We start from the raw sequence: 21631 nt of genomic DNA, 5'->3' as shown, positions 1-21631 counted from the left end.
TCCACTACTGCCCTCTGCTGCTCACAAAGCCTGGCCAACATGTGGAATGTGGAGTTCCAGCGTGTGCTCATGTTGCACAACAGTCGGTGAGCTGGCAATTGCAAGCGCTGCTGCACCGTTGCCAGACCGGCAGAAGCTGTTGATGACTTGTGGAAATGGGCACACAGGTGGTGCACCTTCACCAGTAGCTCAGGCAAATTGGGGTAGGTTTTGAGAAACCCCTGAACAACGAGGTTGAACATGTGCACTAGGCATGGTATGTGTGCGAGCTTGCCAAGCTCCAAAGCCATCACCAAGTTATGGCCATTATTAGACGCAACAATGCCTGAATCTAGGTTGAGTGGCGAGAGCCACAGCTCAGTCTGCTCCCTTATCCCCTGCCACAGCTCAGTGTGCTGTTTGTCACCTAAGAAAATTAGTCTCACCCTGATACTCCTTCCTCCCACCATGGAGAGTTTTGGCAAACAAGTGATCCCACACTCCGCTATTCCTAGGAGCTCTTTTCATCGCCATTCCTTGATTTGGGGCTCTTGACAAGCCCACTTGAAGAGGGACATGAGGAGATATTGTGCACTGATTCCCAAACTTTTAAGCATCCACAGTCAGAAAAAGATGATGGTGGGGAATGGCAATTATTGTTTCACAAGGTGGATAATGATGATACACAGTGCCAATAAGGCAACGGCAATTAGTGTCTCAAGAGGTTGATGATGAGGATGAGACACAGTTGTCAATAAATGAGGTTGTTTTTAGGTCATTAAGTCAGGAGGATAACCAGAGTGAGGAAGTGAAAGAGGAGGTGGTGGACTATGAAGTCACTGACCCAACCTCGGAAAGGGACAAGCCGAGCGAGGATAGCAGTACAGAGGGGGAGTGATCCGCAGCACCGCAACAGGCTGGAAAAGGCAGTGGGGTGACAAAATTGAGTAGGTGGGCCACACCAAACATGCCCGCAACTGTACCCCGGAGCACCCCTTTGCGGAAATCTCTCTTGCCAAGGGGTAGGTGTTTAGCAGTCTGGCGCTTTTTGGAGAAAAGTGCAGACGATAAAAGAATTGTCATTTGCAAACTGTGCCATACCAAAATGAGCAGGGGCATGAACACTAGCAACCTCACCACCACCAGCATGATGGAGGCAGCGGTCCCTCGTTACTCAGTCCCTATCCACCAGTATTTTTCCCGGTGTGCCGCCCCTGCCTTACACCAACAGGTGCCCCGCAACTTCACCCGGGAACTGATCAATGCAGTTATTGGGAAGGTCCACTTAACAACTGACACATGGACAAGTGCTTTTGGCCAGGGACTTTGAAGACACACTGGGTGAACGTTGTGGAGGCTGGGAGCGAGTCGTACCCTGGGATTGCACAGGTGCTACCGACGCCAAGGATTGCAGACCCTACTTCCATCAGGATTTCCGCCACCACCTACATTAGTGGCTGCAACCCCCCCTTCTCCTCCTCCACCTCCTCCTCCACTTCCTCCTTTAAATTATCATCTTGCAGCACCAGTCAGCCATCATTCAATAGCTGGAAGCAGTGTAGCACTGCAGTTGGGAAGCGGCAACAGGACATGCTGAAACTAATTTTCTTAGGTGACAAACAGCACACCACCGCACAGCTGTGGCAGGGTATAAGGGACCAGACTGAGCTGTGGCTCTCGCCACTTAGCCTACAACCAGGCATGTTTGTGTCTGATAATGGCCATAACTTGGTGGCGGTTTTGGAGCTCGGTAAGTTCATACACATACCATGCCTAGTCCACACGTTCAATTTAGTGGTTCAGCAGTTTCTCAAAACCTACCCCAATTTGCCTGAGCTACTGGTGAAGGTGCACTGCATGTGTGCCCATTTCTGAAAGTCATCTACAGCTGCCGGCTGTCTGGCAACGCTGCCGCAGCGCTTGCAATTGCCAGCTCACTGACTGTTGTGCGACCTGAGCACACGCTGGAACTCCACATTCCACATGTTGGCCAGGCTTTGTGAGCAGCAGATGGCAGTAGTGGAATACCAGCTGCAACATGGTAGTTGCCTTTCCAGTCAGCTTCTTCTCTTCACAAGCGACGACCTCTGTGAGGTTTTACGCAACTTTGAATAATCAACACAGATGGTAAGCGGCGATGCAGCTATTATCAGCGTAACCATCCCACTTCTGTTTCTACTGAAATGCTTGCTGCTGACAATGAAGATGACGCTTTGCATGTGGAAGAGGCGGAAATGGGGGAAAACAGTAAACAGGGTGATAGCCAAAACACCCTCAGTTTGCCTTCTCAGCACGAATTGGATGATGATGATGAGCTGGAGACGGTTGCCTCCGCTACAGAGGGTAGTACCCATAACAGGTTTATTCCATCTCTTCAGCGTGGATGAGTTGAAGAGGAGGAAGAGGATGAGGATATTGAGAGTCATCCTCCTGAAGAGGACAGCAAAGTCTCTGGCACACATGGCTGACTTTATGTTAGGCTGCTTTCCCCGTGACCCTTGCGTTATATGCATTTTGGCCAACACCGATTACTGGTTGTTCACCCTTCTCGACCCCTGCTACAAAGAGAACTTCTCATCTCTCATTCCTGTGGAGGAGAGGACTAGCAAAATGGTGCAATTGCTCCAAAAATTTCCAGCTGATGATGCTGGCGGCAGAGTACGTAGTTCATTGGGCAACCGAGGAGGGGAGACGAGGGGAACACACAGTAGTTCCAACAGAGAGCAGGGCAACACTCTCAAAGGCCTGGGACAGTTTCATGACACCCCACCAGCACTCTCACTCTGATGTGCGGCCTAGTGTCACAAGTTGGGAAAAGTTTTGGAAGATAGTGAAGGAGTACATAGCCGACCGTGTCAGCGTCCTGAGTGATCCCTCTGTGCTTTACAAGTATTGGGTGTCCAAGCTGGACACGTGGCACGAACTGGCGCTCTACGCCTTGGAGGTGCTGGCCTGCCCTGCTGCCAGCATTTTGTCAGAGCGGGTATTTAGTGCTGCTGGGGGCATAATAACTGATAAGAGCATCTGTCTATCAACTTAAAATGCTGACAGGTAGTGATGGACAAACATCTGCCGGGACGGTTCACGAATGCGATCGCGCAAACATTATTAAATGTTCGCGAACCGCAAGTTCGCGGCGGGTCCCATTCATTTTAATGGCAGGCGAACCTGAAAAACCTTCAGCTGATATTTGCAGCCAATAAATAATTCTTAGAAGTGTGCAAATAGTCCCACAACATGGATAGCGACATACCAGATGTATTATTATATCTGCAATATAATTTTTGCTGACGTGCATGCGCAAATGCACTATACAGTACCAAAATGCACTATAAAGAAAGTATATTGGTACATAACACCCCGTTTCAATCAGTTTTTTTTTTTGGGGGGGGGGGGGGGGGTGACTGGTATATCACACCAGTAGAAATTATTTGTTCTAATAACGCTTGTCCCTCTATATACCTGCAGTATCCCAGCAGAACCGCACACAACTGCCGCACAATACAAATGCACTATAATATACTTTCTAACATAGAAAGTATATTATAACATTGTACACGGAAGGCAATCCATTAGAATATATATAAATACAAAATGAAACCTTTAATAATGTTACTATGAGGGTCCATTCACACGTCCGTAAGTGTTTTGCGGATCCGCAAAACACGGATACCAGCAAAGTGCATTCCACAATTTGCGGACTGCACATCGCCAGCACTATAATAGAAAATGCCTAATCGTGTCTGCAATTGCAGACAAGAATAGGAAATGTTCTATTTTTTTGCGGAAACGGAAGCACGGATGCGGAAGTGCGGCTCTGCGGATGCGGACAGCACATTCCGGCCCCATTGAAAATAAATGGGTTTGCACCCGTTCCGCAAAATTGCGGAACAGATGCGGACCCATTTTGCGGACGTGTGAATGGAAAAGAGATACCTTAAAATGAAAATAAATTTTATTATTAAAGTTAAGCAAAAAGCATAGATGTGGTAGGCAATAACAAGTGCTCGGCGGCACTAAATCAGGTGCTCGGCGGCACCAAATCAGAAACCATATGTCCTACCACAATCCGGGGGGTTCCAGTGCACATCCATGAATCCCGGAGGGAAAGCAAAAAACATCTATCCCTGGGCTAGATAATGATGTGGTATTGAAGGACAGGGTGGGCAAAGAACTGTCCCTGATATTTCCCTACAGGGGGGTGCTATTCTGGCCCTGATAGCCTAACTACAGACCACCCGCCCTGATAAGAGTGACCCCGTCCGGAACCTTACCCTGTATAAAAATGTCCCTAGTAAGCCCCTAGCCCCTAGGCCCCTGACTTCCAGGTGATCACTATAGAGATCTATGTGTTTTTGACTCATTATAAAAGTATATTATAAGTATATAGCACCCCTCTGTGTATCACACATATCGATAGCACACCTTTTGTGGTCCTATTAGCTAGCGTCTGGTGACCCTAACAGTCTGTCCCTGCTCCACACAGCAACCTCTCCCTACACTAGCAAAACACTGAATGTAAAATGGCGGCCAGATCAGGTTTATTTATAAGGTAGGGGTTATGTCCATTTATGAAACGTCTCAATTGGCTGTCCTGTACCACCTGATGGATGTGTCATGGGTCAAAGTTCTTCACAATGTAAAATAATATGGCGGGCATGAATATCTCCATATGTTCGCATGTTCGGCGAATCGCGAAATGACCGCCGGGCGAACTGCAAGGCCATCTCTACTGACAGGTTGACTCTTATCAAAATGAACAAGGCCTGGATTGCCCCTGACTTCTCTACTCCACCAGAGGAAAGTGGCTGAACATAAAGGCACTTTAAATGTGGCTTTTATGGTGTATTGAATACAATGTATTCCCATGCACCCCTTCCACCACAAAAAAGGGTATATGGTTCAATCTTCTTTTTCTCGTCCTCCTCCTGCATCATATCAACATGCTTATTAGGCTGCCCTCGCTCCTAATATTTTAGAGGGTCAGCACTGCAGCAGATCCTTACCCCTAATGTTTTAGAGGGTCACCAGCAGGCCATCAATCATAGTTTTTCAAAGGTGTGTATGATGCCCTCCTTTATGTGTCATAAAGGGTGTATTGGAGTGCCGGTTCCTTGTAAATTTTGGCAGCCCTTTCACTTAGTGCATAGACTTTATGAGTGTAGGAGTTCCACTACCTGAACTATTGTACCACAATGTGAATGAGGCCCTCCTTTATGTGATATACAGATTGTATCGGAGTGCCTCTTCCTTGTAATTTCTGGCAACGTTTGCACTTTATATACAAGTAAATATACAGGAAAGAATGTTTCCTAACAATTTTTCCTCTAAAATCAATTTTATCTTCGGTTTTGTGCGTATTATTGTCAGTCTGTAAAAGTGGCGTACTACTTGGCTAACATCGTTCCCAGTAGCGACCTGGGAGTCCAAGATGCATCCAGACATCCCCATGCTGTACCAGAACCATTTCAGTGGTGTTTCCATCAATTTCGGACCTTTTCATTTGAACCAGACACCCACCTCTCTTCAAAGCAGGGGTGCCTGGTTTAATGCTCTGGTTCTCCCATTGATTTCCATTGTGTTCGGGTGCTCTGTAGAGCACCCGAGCATCCCAAAGTGTTCTACTCGAGCACCCGAGCACTTTGGTGCTAGATCAATACTAGTGAATATATTTTTTTTTTGCCACTATTTTATGGCAAACAGGGCTTTAGAATATATAACTGCACTGCTGAACGGCAATTAGGCCCTAATTTTATTTCCACTTTTATACTACACAAAAGGCTTTTCAACATACTGTATAAGTGCACGACTGAACGGCGAATATATTTTTCTTTTGCCACTAATACACGACAACAAGGGCTGTAATTTTAGCACCTCACCACACAACGGCTAATAAGCCTTTTTTTCCACTAACATAAGCCCAAAAATTCTTTATAACTTATAACTGCACCGCACAAGGGCAAATAAGACATAGAAATATTTCCTTGTAATAAACCCTTTTAATGCATGTTTCAAACAGCACTTGCACCCCAATAACAAGAACGGTTTACTGGAATTACAGAGCTGTATAATGGCAATTTGGATCCCCAGTCAGTGCAGCAAGGTGTAATAGGATTGTGCCTAATACCCAGGCTTAACTTCCCTACTGAACCCTGTTCAACATAAATGCTGTGGAATGATTCCTCCCTATCCTTTCCCTACATCTTGAATAATCTTGCCCTGCACTTGCAAATCGTTTTTTTTTAGCACAATAAATCTAACACTGTCCCTAGCGCCTGCTGACGTCTCTCTCTGCACTAAGTACATGGCAGAATCTAAGGTGGCTGATGCTATATATAGGACTGTGACATCACAGGGCTGTCTGGCTGTAAATTGGCTGCATGCATGGCATTATGGGTGATCCCACCTTTCCAGAGTTCTTTTCTCAATGTCCTCACACGTGCAGCAGCCATTTTAGGAGAAAATGTGATTCATTACCACGAAGCGCAAGGAAATTCGGCTTTAAGGTGAATCAAATTTTTCCTGAAATTCGGATCGAATTCTACTTGATCAGCTTCGATTCGCTCATCCCTAGAAAGGAGTTCCTTTTGGCTTTTGGAGTGTGAAGGAGACCCTGAGGTACCCCTACTGGGAGCATCCCCAATATTTTGGAAACTATGCTCTTCAAGGTATTTATCATGGAGTGTAGTAAGCATTTTAATGCCACAGCTATTTTGTCAAAATAATTAATGAGCAGGGGATTGTGCAAAATGAAAATTGCAAGTTTTTCACAGATATAGCATTTCAGTGTCCGATATGTTGTGTCTAGATTGTGCCATCTGAGACTTACACCACACCCCTAAATTGTTCCCTGTGCGCCTCTCCACTTACCGAGCTCAGGCGGTCTGGACACCCTGGCCCTCTTCTGCCCTCCAGTAGTGGGCCTGGAATGAAATGGGCTGCTTACGGCTGCAGGCAGCAGCCTGCACTTGTCAGCTAGAACTGTCTACTCTAGCCGTAGGGTGCACGCATACCCCTGGATTTTAAAGGGTTAGCGCTCACACCCTAATCTTTACCAGCCAATGGCTGGCAAACCTGGGGTACTTAAGGCACCTTTCTACAGGGGAAGATGCCTGAGCAACATGTTTATCTAGCTTGCTAGTCCCTTCAAATGTGTGCTGTTCTGTTTATCTACCCATGTATGACCTCTGCCTGATTCCTGACTTTGATTGTCTACTGTCTGACCCATCCAGTGCCTGATTACCAGTATTAACACATTGCTGCTAGCTCTGAACTCACACTGTTTACCAGATTGCACCTATTCTGCCAACTCTGACCTTGGCAAAAAAAATCCAGATCCCTGTATAGAGGTTGAAGGGTGAAAACTAGGGAACCACTAGGTTAACATCCTTAGGTTTCGTCCTTAGTCAAATACATTAGTTGAAACAGTTGTTCCACACCCACTGCCGTAACACACACTGACACTTCACCTATCTTACTCTGCCTGTGACAGGGCCTGGTAGGGTTCTGTAACTTGTAGACCCAGAGGTCATCACCACTCTGCAATCGCATTACAGAAAATAACCTATTATTTTTTGTCCTATAAGACGCACCTGCCCATAACGCGCACATAAATTTTAGAGGAGGAGAACAAGAAAAAAATACTTTTCATTAGACCTCAGATCAGACCATCAATTAGATCCCCAATCTTAATCAGACCTCAGATCAGAGCCCCAATCAGACCCCCAATGATAATAAGACCCTCGATCAGACCTCAGATCAGACCCTCAATTTTAATAAGACCCCAATAAGACCTAAGATAAGACCCCCAATCAGACCTCAGATAAGAGCTGCAATATGAATAAGACTCAGCATTCAGACCCCAGATCAGACTCCCAATTTGAATGACCACCAGACCTCAGATAAGAGCCCCAATAAGAATAAGACCCCCTCATTCAGACCTCAGATCAGACCCCAATGTGAATGACCCCCAGATCTCAGATCAGACCCTTATGCTCAGAACAAATAAAATTAAAAGTCAACTTACCTCTCCTACTCCGGCTGCCGCTTCTAGGATCCAGCTGTCTTCGTCTTTTTACTGCCATGCTCTGTGCTGTGACCAAAACGCGTACAACGCAAGGTCACAGCGCGTCGATGTCCTCATGCTGTGCGCAGTTACAGCACAGCGAGTGGATGAGGACAAGGAAGCGGTGAATACAGAGCTAGGGGAGCGCAGCATTCACCGCTTGCCGGTCCTGCTGTACTAATGAGCGCTTCCAGAATGGAAGTGCTCATTATTATTCGACCCATATGATGCACTGACACTTCTGCCTACTTTGGGGTGAAAAAAGTGCATCTTATCGGGCAAAAAATATGTTATTTAAATCATGTTTAAATTTGTTTAATATATTTTTTTATTAATTTTTGATGATGTTATTTTTCATTTTCCATGTCAATATCTATATTTAAACAAAAACCATAAAATCCTGCAGTTTTCGCACTGCCTACTAAGCCTTCGTCTGTGCAGATCACTTTACTGTAGTAACTGCTTATCTATACACAGGTGTGATATAATTACAGGCATGATTAGAATGACAGATAAGACAGGATCCACCTTTCACAATAAGTGATTGTCAGAGCTTATCTATTCTTTCTTGTACAATGACCTCTGCACAGGTCACAGAGCTGCCTAGAAAACTCTTCCATAGAAGTCCCTGAGGTCCCCTCCTGACCATTGTGTCTATGGACCATGGGGCTGCCGTAAAGCAATTTTTTTTTATCTTTCTAAATGCTGTTAAGAAGAGCTCAGGCAAGATGGCCACCCGCATAATCATGTTCAGGAAACAGAATAAAAAATCTGCAATCAGAAAATAAAAACAGATTAGAAACCAAGGAGATGTGCTGCTATCTGACAGATAAAATTTTTGCTGACATATTTCCTTTAAGTACAAAAAGAATTGTTGAGGCCTCATTAATCATTAATGATTTAATAATTTAAAATGACCTATATAATGCAATGCTGTTTTTTTCCACATAAAATGGGTGGACGGTTTTCTTAGATACATGAGTAACAGCAGATTCTCTGACCTCCACCAATAGATGGAGTTTTGCTGTGTGTTACATTCATGCCTCCCCTCCTAGTCATGCAGCCATAGTAGCGGTGCCCACATGATTGTCATGATGAAATAATGCACATCAAACAACGCAAACTCACTCCTGCAGTGTTTAAACCGTCATGACAGATAACATAAAGCAGCACGGCAAATAGCATGGGCATCACAAATAATGAAAGAAATACTATCCATTACAATTCCAGAAGGGCCTTCTCTAGTATGCTACTATTTAGAAGGTTGTAAGGGGGTCTTCCTGAACTAAGACATTCCTGCTGGAACCTCACCCCCTGCACCATATCTGAAGCGTTTTGTTAGGCTGTATTCAGGTTAAGATGAAAAGTGAAAGATATGTAGATGTGGCCTAAGCCGTTTCACCCCTGTACAGGGATCTGGTCTACACTGCAGGGGAACCACCAGGCCACTACCTCTTGGAGTAGTCTATATACAGTGACAGCTGACCAGGGTGAGTCTAGAAACACCTATGAGTGGTTTCAAAGGGGACAGGCAAGAGCATTGTCAGTGGACAAGCCAAGGGTCAGGGCAGGTAGCACAGGCTCAGTACGATATAGACATGTGGGGGTCAGGGCAGATGGAACGGATACAACACTGGAAATGAACGTAGGTAAGGCACGGAAGTTCAGATGACCCCAAAACACCTTCACAGGGACTATTAGGGAAGGCACCTTATATCACCCAGGGACAGCAGCCATTGGCTGGGGTCAGATTGGGCCTTGCGCACTGACCATTTAAGAGCTGGGGAGAGTGCGTGTACAGGCCCTAGGAAACAGACCACAGCAGAAAGAGGCCAGAAGAGGCAGACGACCACCTTGCCAGATCTGCAGGAGCAGTGAATGCCGCAGAGTCCATGCGCGCCATGGGAGGAGAGACATCGGTAAGCATGATTCGCCAGCATAACATGGAACCATTTACAGATATGTACAGTAGACAGTAACCTTAGGCCTCTTTCACACGAGTGTGGCGGATTGGATCCGGATGCGTTCAGGGTGCGTTCAGTGAAACACGCACTGTTTTGCAAGCAAGCTCAGTCAGTTTTGTCTGTGATTGCGTTCAGTTGTTCAGTTTTTTCCGTGTGGGTGCAATGCGTTTTGATGGATTTTTCACTCGTGTGATAAAAAACTGAAGGTTTACAAATACCATCTCTTAGCAACTATTAGTGAAAAATGCATTGCATCCGTACCTGCTTGCGGATGCAATGCGTTTTTTACTGAAGTCCCTTTCACTTCTATGGGGCCGGGGCTGCGTGAATATAGAACATGCAGCGTTTTTCACGCAATGCAGAACTGATGCGTGAAAAAAATCACGCATTGCACCAGCACGGAAAACTCGCTTGTGTGAAAGGGGCCTTACTCTTCCCTCTGCCTTTGTTAAAACCCTTATCAAATGTCAGTGCCCTTCTCTTGCATCATAATCACTGTGGACCTGTCAGACTATACAGCTGTAGTACAGCATAATTATATTTCCTAGGACATACCGCCATGTTGTGTAGTTGGTCTGTCTAGTTTTGAAATTGTTTGAAGAGGGTTTCCTAATAAATTGGTGCACAAAACAGAGATGCCAAAATCCCTGCCTCTTCCCCTCCAGCATTAGTTCTACTCATGTTGCCAAATTTCCAAATCCACAACAAATCCACATATAATGCATGTATAATTTGCCATAGATTTTTTGCAGAATCTGCAACCGAATCTGCAAAATCTGCAGCAGAAATGCCACTGTGCAAAATCTGCAGCAGAAATACCACTGTGCAAAATCTACCCTGCATGGCTGCACCTTTAGACACAGGCTGGTCTAAGAGAGTCCAAGAGGCAGGAGATTGCTTTTCTCATTTGGACATAGAATGTGCTTCACTATGGTTACCCACCATCACTATGGAGTGGATTTACTATATAATAAAAAAAATAATTAATTATTGAGCTCCTACAATGCATTTAGCCCAGTTACAAAAATCAAGCCTGTAACGCTGTCCTGACCATTCCTTATTTGACCTTATTATTCCTGTACAAATCTTACATAACCGTCTCCTGCCTTGACCGTTTCTCATATGCATGCATTCCCCATCTCTCTGCTTCAAAGTTTCTCTATTTCCAGCATTATCTTTTAAGGTGCATTCACATGTGGCATAAACGCTGCTGATTCATCGCCATAGATTTCTGTACAGTACTAGCATAGTGGATGAGATTTTTAAGAAATCTCATCCACACACTGTAAAAAAATGACGTAAAAAATTGGTCTCTTCCATATATGTATTAATGATCTTGTAGAAGGCTTGCACAGTAAAATATCAGTTTTTGCAGATGACACTAAACTGTGTAAAGTAATTTACACTGATGAGGAAAGTATACTACTACAGAGGGATCTGGATAGACTGGAGGCTTGGGCAGAGAAGTGGCAGATGAGATTTAACACTGATAAATGTAAAGTTATGCACATGGGAATGAATAATGCAAGTCACCCGTACATACTAAATGGTAAAACACTCGGTAACACTGACATGGAAAAGGATCTAGGAATTTTAGTGGACAGCAAATTAAGCTGCAAAAACCAGTGTCAGGCAGCTGCTGCCAAGACCAATAAGATAAAAGGTTGCATCAAAAGGGGTATAGATGCTGTGATGAGAACATAGTCCTACCACTTTACAAATCACTAGTCAGACCACACGTGGAGTACTGTGTACAGTTCTGGGCTCCTGGGAACAAGGCAGATATAGCAGAGCTGGAGAGGGTTCAGAGGAGGGCAACTAAAGTAATAACTGGAATGGGTGGACTACAGTACCCAGAAAGATTATCAACATTAGGGTTATTCACTTTAGAAAAAAGACAACTGAGGGGAGATCTAATTACTATGTATAAATATTTCAGGGGTCAGTACAGAGATCTATCCCGTCATCTATTTATCCCCAGGACTGTGACGAGGGGACGTCCTCTGCGTCTGGAGGAAAGAAGGTTTGTACACAAACATAGAAGAGCATTCTTTACGGTAAGAGCAGTGAGACTATGGAACTCTCTGCCTGAGGAGGTGGTGATGGTGAGTACAATAAAGGAATTCAAGAGGGGCTTGGATGAATTTCTGGAGTGTAATAATATTACAGGCTATAGCTACTAGAGAGGGGTCGTTGATCCAGGGAGTTATTCTCAGGGCTTTTTTTCTCAGAGAAAAGGTGGTGGAACTCACCCCCCCCCTCCCCTGGCCACGCCCCTACCCACCCCTAGGACCGCCCCCTAAAACCGCCCCTTTAGAGAACAGGGATGCAAGTAAAATTTGGGGGGCTATAAAAGTCCAGCCCAGCAAAGAAACCCCCCAGATGGGGATGGCACTGTTAATGGGGGATCTGTGGATGGCACTGTTATGGGGGATCTGTGGATGGCATCCACAGATCCCCCATCCTATAACAGTGCCATCCACAGACCCCCCCACCCCATAACATTGCCATCCACAGACCCCCCCTTAACAGTGCCATCCACAGACCCCCCTTAACAGTGCCATCCACAGACCCCCCCACCCCATAACATTGCCATCCACAGACCCCCCCTTAACAGTGCCATCCACAGACCCCCCACCCCATAACAGTGCCATCCACAGACCCCCTTAACAGTGCCATCCACAGACCCCCCCACCCCAGTGCCATCCACAGATCCCCCATTGTCGCTCCAGTACAGTTATAAAATGTGTAAAATTAATAATGATTCTATTCATGCTGCCCCCTCTGTAGTACTGTATAACATTCAATATATCCATCCTACTCACAGGGCTACTGTTCTCGTAATGCAGGACGGCTGGGCAGACGAGCGGCAGCCTCACTGACTGACGTCACGTGCCTGCACCGCCTACTTCATTCATAAAGTAGGCGGCGCAGGCACGTGACGTCAGTCAGTGACGCTGCCGCTCGTCTGCCCGGCCGGCCTGCATTCCGATAACAGTAGCCCTGTGAGTAGGATGGATATATTGAATGTTATACAGTACTACAGAGGGGGCAGCATGAATAGAATCATTATTAATTTTACACATTTTACAACTGTACTGGAGCTGGGGGCCGGAGCACAGTGAACGCACCGGCCCCCAGCTCCTCCTCCCAGTCCCTCCCCGCTGATACATCGCAGCCTGAGATGCTGGAGCATGGCAGGTTGCGATGTCAAAAGGTGGCGGAACGCCGTTCCGGTGCGTTCCGCCAGAAAAAAAGCCCTGGTTATTCTGATTGCTTGATTGGAGTCGGGAAGGAATTTTTTCCCCTAAAGTGAGTTTTTTCCTTCCTCTGGTTTAACTTGCAGGATAACAGGCTGAACTAGATGGACAGATGTCTTTTTTCAGCCTTATCAACTAAGTTACTATGTTGTTATCTGCCGTGCATATTTGAAATATGCAGCATGTCAATTTGTGATGTGGACTCCCACAGCAGATTTCACCAAAGTAAAATCCACAACCATTTCTATGGCAAAAAACACATGGAATCCATTGATCCACAGAAAAAATCCATGGGAGAGTTTTCTTCCATTTTATCTATTAGGGAATGGCCATAGGCAGTGGGTCTGCTATGGGTTTTCCTCAGTCTAAGCGCTCATGCATATGGCTGTAGTTTCTGTCCAGATTGGATACGGACCTATTCATTTCAATGGGGTTGCAAAAGATGCAGACAACACACCGTTTGCTGTCCCCATCTTTGAGTCTGTTTCACGGCCCCGCTATAAAAAGAACATGTCTTATTTTTATTCGTTTTGAGAACAAAATAGGACATTTGTGAAGGAATGAAAAAAAAGGCTTCAGACTCTCGGCTGGTATCCGTGTTTTGCTGATCCACGGTTGGCCCTAAAATCTGCAGTGTATCTACTTGAAACCTGCAGTGAAATTTCAGCATGGAAATACTGCAGAAATCTGCAACATAAATTGATCTGCTGCACATTAAAGGGGTATCCTCATCCCAATGATCACTGTTAAATCTGTTAATGATTTGACAGTGATCATTTTTGTAAATACATTCTATTACCCAATTCCCACCCTTTTGTAGAAAATAAGTCCCCTCTTACCTGATGTTGTCTTTCGTCTCCCCTGGTTATGGCCACCTCTCCTGTCGAATCCCGCCGGGCCGCGCTTGCGCAGAAGACTAAAGATTCTCTCCCGACCGGGCCGCGCAATGTCCTGAACGCGCACGCCACCACGAATGCACCATGATGACTTTTTCCTGGTCAGTATAGTACAGAGCCGCGAATGCGCACGCCGGCTCTGTACTATACAGGCCAGGAATAAGTTACCATGGCGCATGCGCGGTGGCGTGCGCGTTCAGGACATTGCGCGGCCCGGCCGGGAGAAAATCTTCAGTCTTCTGCACAAGCGTGGCCCGGCCGGGAGAAGAATCCAGGAAGTGATCATCGCGCTCAACGAAGGTAAGTATGAAAAGTGAAGATGGGAATACCCCTTTAAAAATCAAGTTATCTTCTGATTTAATTGTGGAAAATCTGCATCGCTTTTGCTTACGTGTGTCCATGCCCTAAAACATCTCCATTACTTTATCATAACTTTTTTTTTTAGGTCCTTGGATATATAAACCTGCTTAATACCAATGGTCAAAAAGTGCTATTAGCATTAAAAATACAATACAGCAGAGGTCCACTAGGGGGAAATCTTGCATGCCTTAAAACTTTTCCATGTGTGATATAAGTTCTAGTTTTGACTATTATCCTACAAAACCCCTCTGTTAACCAGACAAAAACCCACTTTAGCTAGAAGCCAAATTTGCTCAGCGGAGTAACAGCACTTGCGCAAACATTTTTATCAAAGTAGCATGGAGTGCAGATTATATATAAGCACTACTATGTGTGGAAACAGAAAATTAAGGATATCTTAGGCTAGTTTCACATCTCCGTTTAACTGATCTGGCAGGCTATTTTTGTCCTGGCACTAATGCCGGAAACTGGTTGGATATAGTCCAACCATATATGAGGCCTGGTTGTGAACGACAGTATCCGACTATGCGGGATACAGTAAAGTCCGCCAGGGTGTTCCTCTGCCGCCACAGCCGGATAAGGTAAACGCAGATTTCAAACTAACCTTGCATTGTGATTACACAGTATTGTACAGGTTTGGTCTCCATACTTATTAAGCCCTTCCGGACCTTCGCCATACAAGTCTGGTCACAGTGGGCACCATCACTTCCGAGCTTCAGAGGCCCATAGCTAATGTCTGTGATCAGCAGTAATGCCGATCGAGGACATTTAACCTCTCAGATACAATGGTCAAACGCATCCACAGCTAAAGCACTTCTTGGCCCAGTAAATGCCCTTACTATTCAAATATAAAAATATTATCTCCATGGGCCCCTTTCACACGGGCGAGTTTTCTGCGCGGGTGCAATGCGTGAGGTGAACGCATTGCACCCGCACTGAATCCGGACCCATTCATTTCTATGGGGCTGTGCACATGAGTGGTGATTTTCACGCATCACTTGTGCATTGTGTGAAAATCGCAGCAAGCTCTATTTTTGATATTTGATATTTTCATTATTATTTTCCCTTATAGCATGGTTATAAGGGAAAATAATAGCATTTTTAATACAGAATGCTTAGTACAATAGGGCTGGAGGGGTTAAATATATATATATTTTTTGAACTCACCTTAATCCACTTGTTCGCGCAGCCCGGCTTCTCTTCTGTCTTCATCTGTGAGGAAAAGGACCTGTGGTGACGTCACTGCGCTCGTCACATGGTCCGTCACATGATCCATAACATAACCATGTTATAAGGGAAAATAATACAAACTACACAACACCTAACCCAAATACAAATTTCTGTGAAGAAGTTCGGGTTTGGATACCAAACATGCCGATTTTTGGGTACCAAACATAATTCCACCTATTTTTTTTTTCATTTCCCCACTATATTGTATGCAATAGTAAAAGTAACAAATAGTAACAAATAGTAACAAAAAACAAGCCCTCATGTGGCTATGAGATTGGAAAAATAAAAAAAGTTATAACTTTGGGAAGGCAGAATTTTTTTTTTTATGTTTAGGGGCAGTGGGAATGATGTCAAGTGTCTGCTGGAGTTTTCTTTTCACTCCAATCCATTAAGCGTGGGTCATTATTGAGAAGGAGACTTGAGGTTAGCTGTGTGTGTGTCTGAGGACTGACAGGATTAAATACGGTATAGGCAGATGTAACAGACAGTGAGTGTGGACCCACTGCCCCAAATAACTGGTTTGGCTTTGGGCTAAACTTAAGGGCGTTATCCTGGTGGTCTCCTGGTTTTCACCCTTTAACCCCTATATAGGTATCTAGACTTTGCTGCAGGGAACCAACAGGCTGCTACCTCCTAGTCCCGGTGTTGTTGGTAGCTAACCCGAGGGGCCAGGCAATATGTTTGGTCAGGAGACAGGCCAAGTTTGGGCAGGCAGTGTATTATCGTAACCAATTAAGCAATTCGAGGTCAGGGCAGGCATCATTCATACCTATCTGTGAAAGCAATCTGAAGTCAGGGCAGGCGACTAAGAATCAGAGTCAAGAAAAAGGCAGGGTTCGTAAACAAGCTGACAGACAGAAAAAGCATACCTTCAGTAGTACTAGCAAATAGTGATGGCTTTGCGGTTCACCCAGCGGTCGGTTTGCGGCGAACTTTGCACATTCGCGATTCGCCGAACATGCGAACATATGTTCTTTTGCATTGCGCCGAACTTTGACCCATGACTCATCCATCAGGTGGGACAGGACAGCCAATTGAGAAGTTTCAGCACATGGACACTCCCCCAACCCTATAACAGAACATGATCTGGCAGCCATTTTACATTATGTGGCCATTTTGCCAGTGTAGGAAGAGGTTGCATTTTGGACCAGGGACAGGCTGTTCGGAACTTAGGGACACCAAACGCTAGCTAATAGGGCCACAAAAGTCCTTTTAAGGACTGGTAACATTGTGCTATCGATAGGTGTTATACACAGAGGGGTGTGATGTACTTATAATATACTTTCTAACATAGAAAGTATATTATAGTGCATTTTATGCTTCCAGTAAATACTGATTGAGGGTTGCGATCTATCAGCTTCCACAAAATAGTGATTAAGGTTTTCCATATACCTGCGTCTACAAAATAACTTCTTGAGGGTGATATACCTGCTTCAAATAACAACTGATTGAGGCCTGCCATATATCAACTTCCACAAAATAGTGATAAAGGTTTTCCATATACCTGCGTCCACAAAATTATTGCTTGAGGGTTATATACCAGTTTCAACTAACAACTGATTGAGGCCTTTGCTTCAACTAACAACTGATTGAGGCCTGCCATATATAAACTTCCACAAAATAGTGATAGAGGTTTTCCATATACCTGTGTCCGCAAAATTACTGCTTGAGGGTGATATACCAGCTTCAACTAACAACTGATTGAGGCCTGCCATATATCAGCTTCCACAAAATAGTGATAGAGGTTTTCCACATACCAGCTTCCACAAAATACAGATTGCGGGTTTTGATATACCTGCTTCAACTAACAACTGATTGAGGCCTGCCATATATTAGCTTCCACAAAATAGTGATAGAGGTTTTCCATATACCTGCATCCACAAAATTACTGCTTGAGGGTGATATACCTGCCTCAACTAACAAATGATTGAGGCCTGCCATATATCAGCTTCTACAAAATAGTGATAAAGGTTTTCCATATACAGTACAGACCAAAAGTTTGGACACACCTTCTCATTCAAAGAGTTTTCTTTATTTTCATGACTATGAAAATTGTAGATTCACACTGAAGGCATCAAAACTATGAATTAACACATGTTGAATTATATACATAACAAAAAAGTGTGAAACAACTGAAAATATGTCATATTCTAGGTTCTTCAAAGTAGCCACCTTTTGCTTTGATTACTGCTTTGCACACTATTGGCATTCTCTTGATGACCTTCAAGAGGTAGTCACCTGAAATGGTCTTCCAACAGTCTTGAAGGAGTTCCCAGAGATGCTTAGCACTTGTTGGCCCTTTTGCCTTCACTCTGCGGTCAAGCTCACCCCAAACCATCTCGATTGGCATCTCCTTAGCAGTGGTTTCCTAGCAGATATTCTACCATGAAGGCCTGATTCACACAATCTCCTCTTAACAGTTGTTCTAGAGATGTGTCTGCTGCTAGAACTCTGTGTGGCATTGACCTGGTCTCTAATCTGAGCTGCTGTTAACCTGCGATTTCTGAGGCTGGTGACTCGGATGAACTTATCCTCCGCAGCAGAGGTGACTCTTGGTCTTCCTTTCCTGGGTCGGTCCGCATGTGAGCCAGTTTCTTTGTAGCGCTTGATGGTTTTTGTGACTGCACTTGGGGACACTTTCAACGCAACTGATGGTCCCAACCCCATTTATAAGGCAAGAAATCCCACTTATTAAACGTGACAGGGCACACCTGTGAAGTGAAAACCATTTCAGGTGACTACCTCTTGAAGCTCATCAAAAGAATGCTAAGAGTGTGCAAAGCAGTAATCAAAGCAAAAGGTGGCTACTTTGAAGAACCTACAATATGACATATTTTTAGTTGTTTCACACTTTTTTTGTTATGTATATAATTCCACATGTGTTAATTCATAGTTTTGATGCCGTCAGTGTGAATCTACAATTTTCATAGTCATGAAAATTAAGAAAACTCTTTCAATGAGAAGGTGTGTCCAAACCTTTGGTCTGTACTGTACCTATGTCCACAAAATACAGATTGCGGGTTTTGATATACCTGCTTCAACTAAAAACTGATTGAGGCCTTCCATATATCAGCTTCCACAAAATAGTGATAGAGGTTTTCCATATACCTGCGTCCACAAAATTACTGCTTGAGGGTGATATACCAGCTTCCCCAACAACTTATTGAGGCCTGCCATATATCAGCTTCCACAAATGCTGCTCTTCTCTAGGGACTTTGGTACAGGTTCATTTTGAAAATGACAGGCAGAGGAAGAGGCAGGCATTTCCACAGGGGTGGTAGGGGTCAGAAACGCCTGCACCTTTGTATCTGCACCCTCACTCTCTGCTGTGTGCACCCCCAAAGACACCACCACCATAGCCCCTCCACTCAAGTCAGAGGAATTATTTTCCCATCTATTCCGAGACCTTTCTGATGCGCAGCCATTCTTGGCATTGGGTGATGAAGAGGAGGTAGCAACTGCCGCCACCCAGCGGTCTGACGACAGTACTCAGATCAGCCCAAGGAAGGTGGTCCCCGCTATTGCTGCCTACTCTGAGATCTTTAATGTCAGTGGTGGTGAAGGTGACGATGATGGCGTGTCAATGGACGTCACGTGGGTGCCCACAAGAGAGGGAGAGGAGGGGAGTTCAGAGGGAGAGACAGAGCAGCAGATAGGGAGGAGAAAGAGGAGAATGAGGCAGAACTCACAGTGCACAGGAGGCAAAAAGCAGACTGCAAATGTATCTGGAGCTAGCCATCCACCATGCAGATCTTGCGCTCCCAGGATGCCGACACATGGCTCTGCAGTGTGGGCTTTTTATAACGTCTTAGCTGCTGACAATAGTGTTACCATCTGCAGCCTGTGCTATCAATGCATAAGTCGCAGTAAGCCCATCACTCACCTAGGGATGACCGCCTTAAGAAGGCACCTGGCCTCTCATTACCGAGCCCAGTGGGAGCAACGCTGTCATAACCCACAAAGCCACACTCCCAGGGCTCCACATCCTGCTTCTTTTCCTTTTCCTCTCTCCTTCCATTTGTTCTCCACTCCACCTTCCACCGTGCCGTCGTCGTGTTCATCTGGCGCAAGGCAGGCTTCAGTGGCCCAAATGTTCAAGCGTAAAAAAAAATGCTGATGTCGGATAATCCTTTTGCCCAATGGCTGACCGCTGACTTGTCGGAACTGCTAGCCCGCCAACTACTGCCATATAAGCTGGTGGATTCTGAGGCCTTTAGAAAATTTGTGGCCATTGGCACACTGTAATGGAAGGTCCCCAGAAGGAAATATTTCTCACAAAAGGGCATACCTGAACTATATGGCCACGTTCAGCGGCAAATTAATAGATCTCTGGCACACAGTGTCGGTGCCACCTAGCAAACACGGGCAGGCAAGGTACATAACTTTTACTGCTCACTGGTAGAGTTGAGCGGACACCTGGATGTTCGGGTTCACCTGGCCGAACTTCAGGTCAAAGTTCGGGACCCGAACTTTACCTGAACTTGCCCCCGAACCCCATTAAAGTCCATGGGGACCCGAACTTCACTTTATTATTTTCCTTTATAACATGGTTATAACGGAAAATAATACCATTAGCTATTTCAGATCTGAGTTTTCCCGGTAGGGAAAACTCAGATCCGATGGTATATTTTAAAACAGAGGCGTTCCCATGGTGATAGGGGTGCTTGAAGTTAAAATATACCATCGGATTGGAGAAAACTCAGATCTGATGGTATATTCTAACACAGAGGCGTTCCCATGGTGATGGAGACGCTCGAAGTTAAAATATACCATCGGATTGGAGAAAACTCTGATCCGATGGTATATTCTAAACCCGAGGCATTCCCATGGTGATAGAGACGCGCCTCTGACAGGGCGCTCCAATCCGTGGCACCTGAGGGGTTAAGTGCACGAACGGCAGCTCCCTGTCAGAGATCAGGTGTCGGGAATGTTTCTACAATGTTTTCATTGGTGGGCAGTGCGCCCCCCCCATCCCTAGTATTAAAATCATTGGTGGGCAGTGCGCCCTCCCCCCCGTATTAAAATCATTGGTGGGCAGTGTGCCCTCCCCCTCCCCCCATCATTGGTGGCAGCGGCAGTTCCGATCGGAGTCCCAGCAGTGTAATGCTGGGGCTCCGATCGGTTACCATGGCAGCCAGGACACTGCTGAAGTCCTGTCTGCCATGTTCAATTATTCAGCAGCATTATACTTACATGCGCTGTGGCCACCCAGTGCTCCTTCTTGTAACTCACAGGTCTGTGCGGCGCATTGCTTAAGGAGGAGCGCCGGGCGGCCACAGTGCATGTAAGTATAATGCTGCTGAAATACTGAACATGGCAGACAGGACTTCAGTCCTGGCTGCCATGGTAACCGATCAGAGCCCCAGCATTACACTGCTGGGACTCCGATCGGATCTGCCGCTGGCACAAATGATGGGGGGGAGGGGGAGGGCGCACTGCCCACAAATGATTTTAATACTGGGGGGGCGCACTGCCCACCAATGATTTTAATACAGGGGAGGGGGGGGGGCGCACTGCCCACCAATGCAAACATTGTAGAAACATTCCCGGCACCTGGCCTCTGACAGAGAGCTGCCGTCCGCGCAATTAACCCCTCAGGTGCCACGTATGGCAGCGCCCTGTCAGAGGTGTGTCCCTATCACCATGGGAAAACCTCAGGTTTAGAATATACCATCGGATCTGAGTTTTCTCCAATCCGATGGTATATTTTAACTTCAAGCGTCCCTATCACCATGGGAAAGCCTCTGTGTTAGAATATACCATCGGATCGGAGTTTTCTCTAATCCGATGGTATATTTTAACTTCAAGCGTCCCCATCACCTCTGATTAGAATAAAATAAACCGAACACCGAACCCGAACTTCAGTGAAAAAGTCTG

The sequence above is a fragment of the Bufo gargarizans genome, chromosome 5 (genome assembly GCF_014858855.1).
Source record: "Bufo gargarizans isolate SCDJY-AF-19 chromosome 5, ASM1485885v1, whole genome shotgun sequence".
NCBI classification, from domain to species: Eukaryota; Metazoa; Chordata; class Amphibia; order Anura; family Bufonidae; genus Bufo; species Bufo gargarizans.
Note: the sequence above shows the minus strand (reverse complement) of the source record.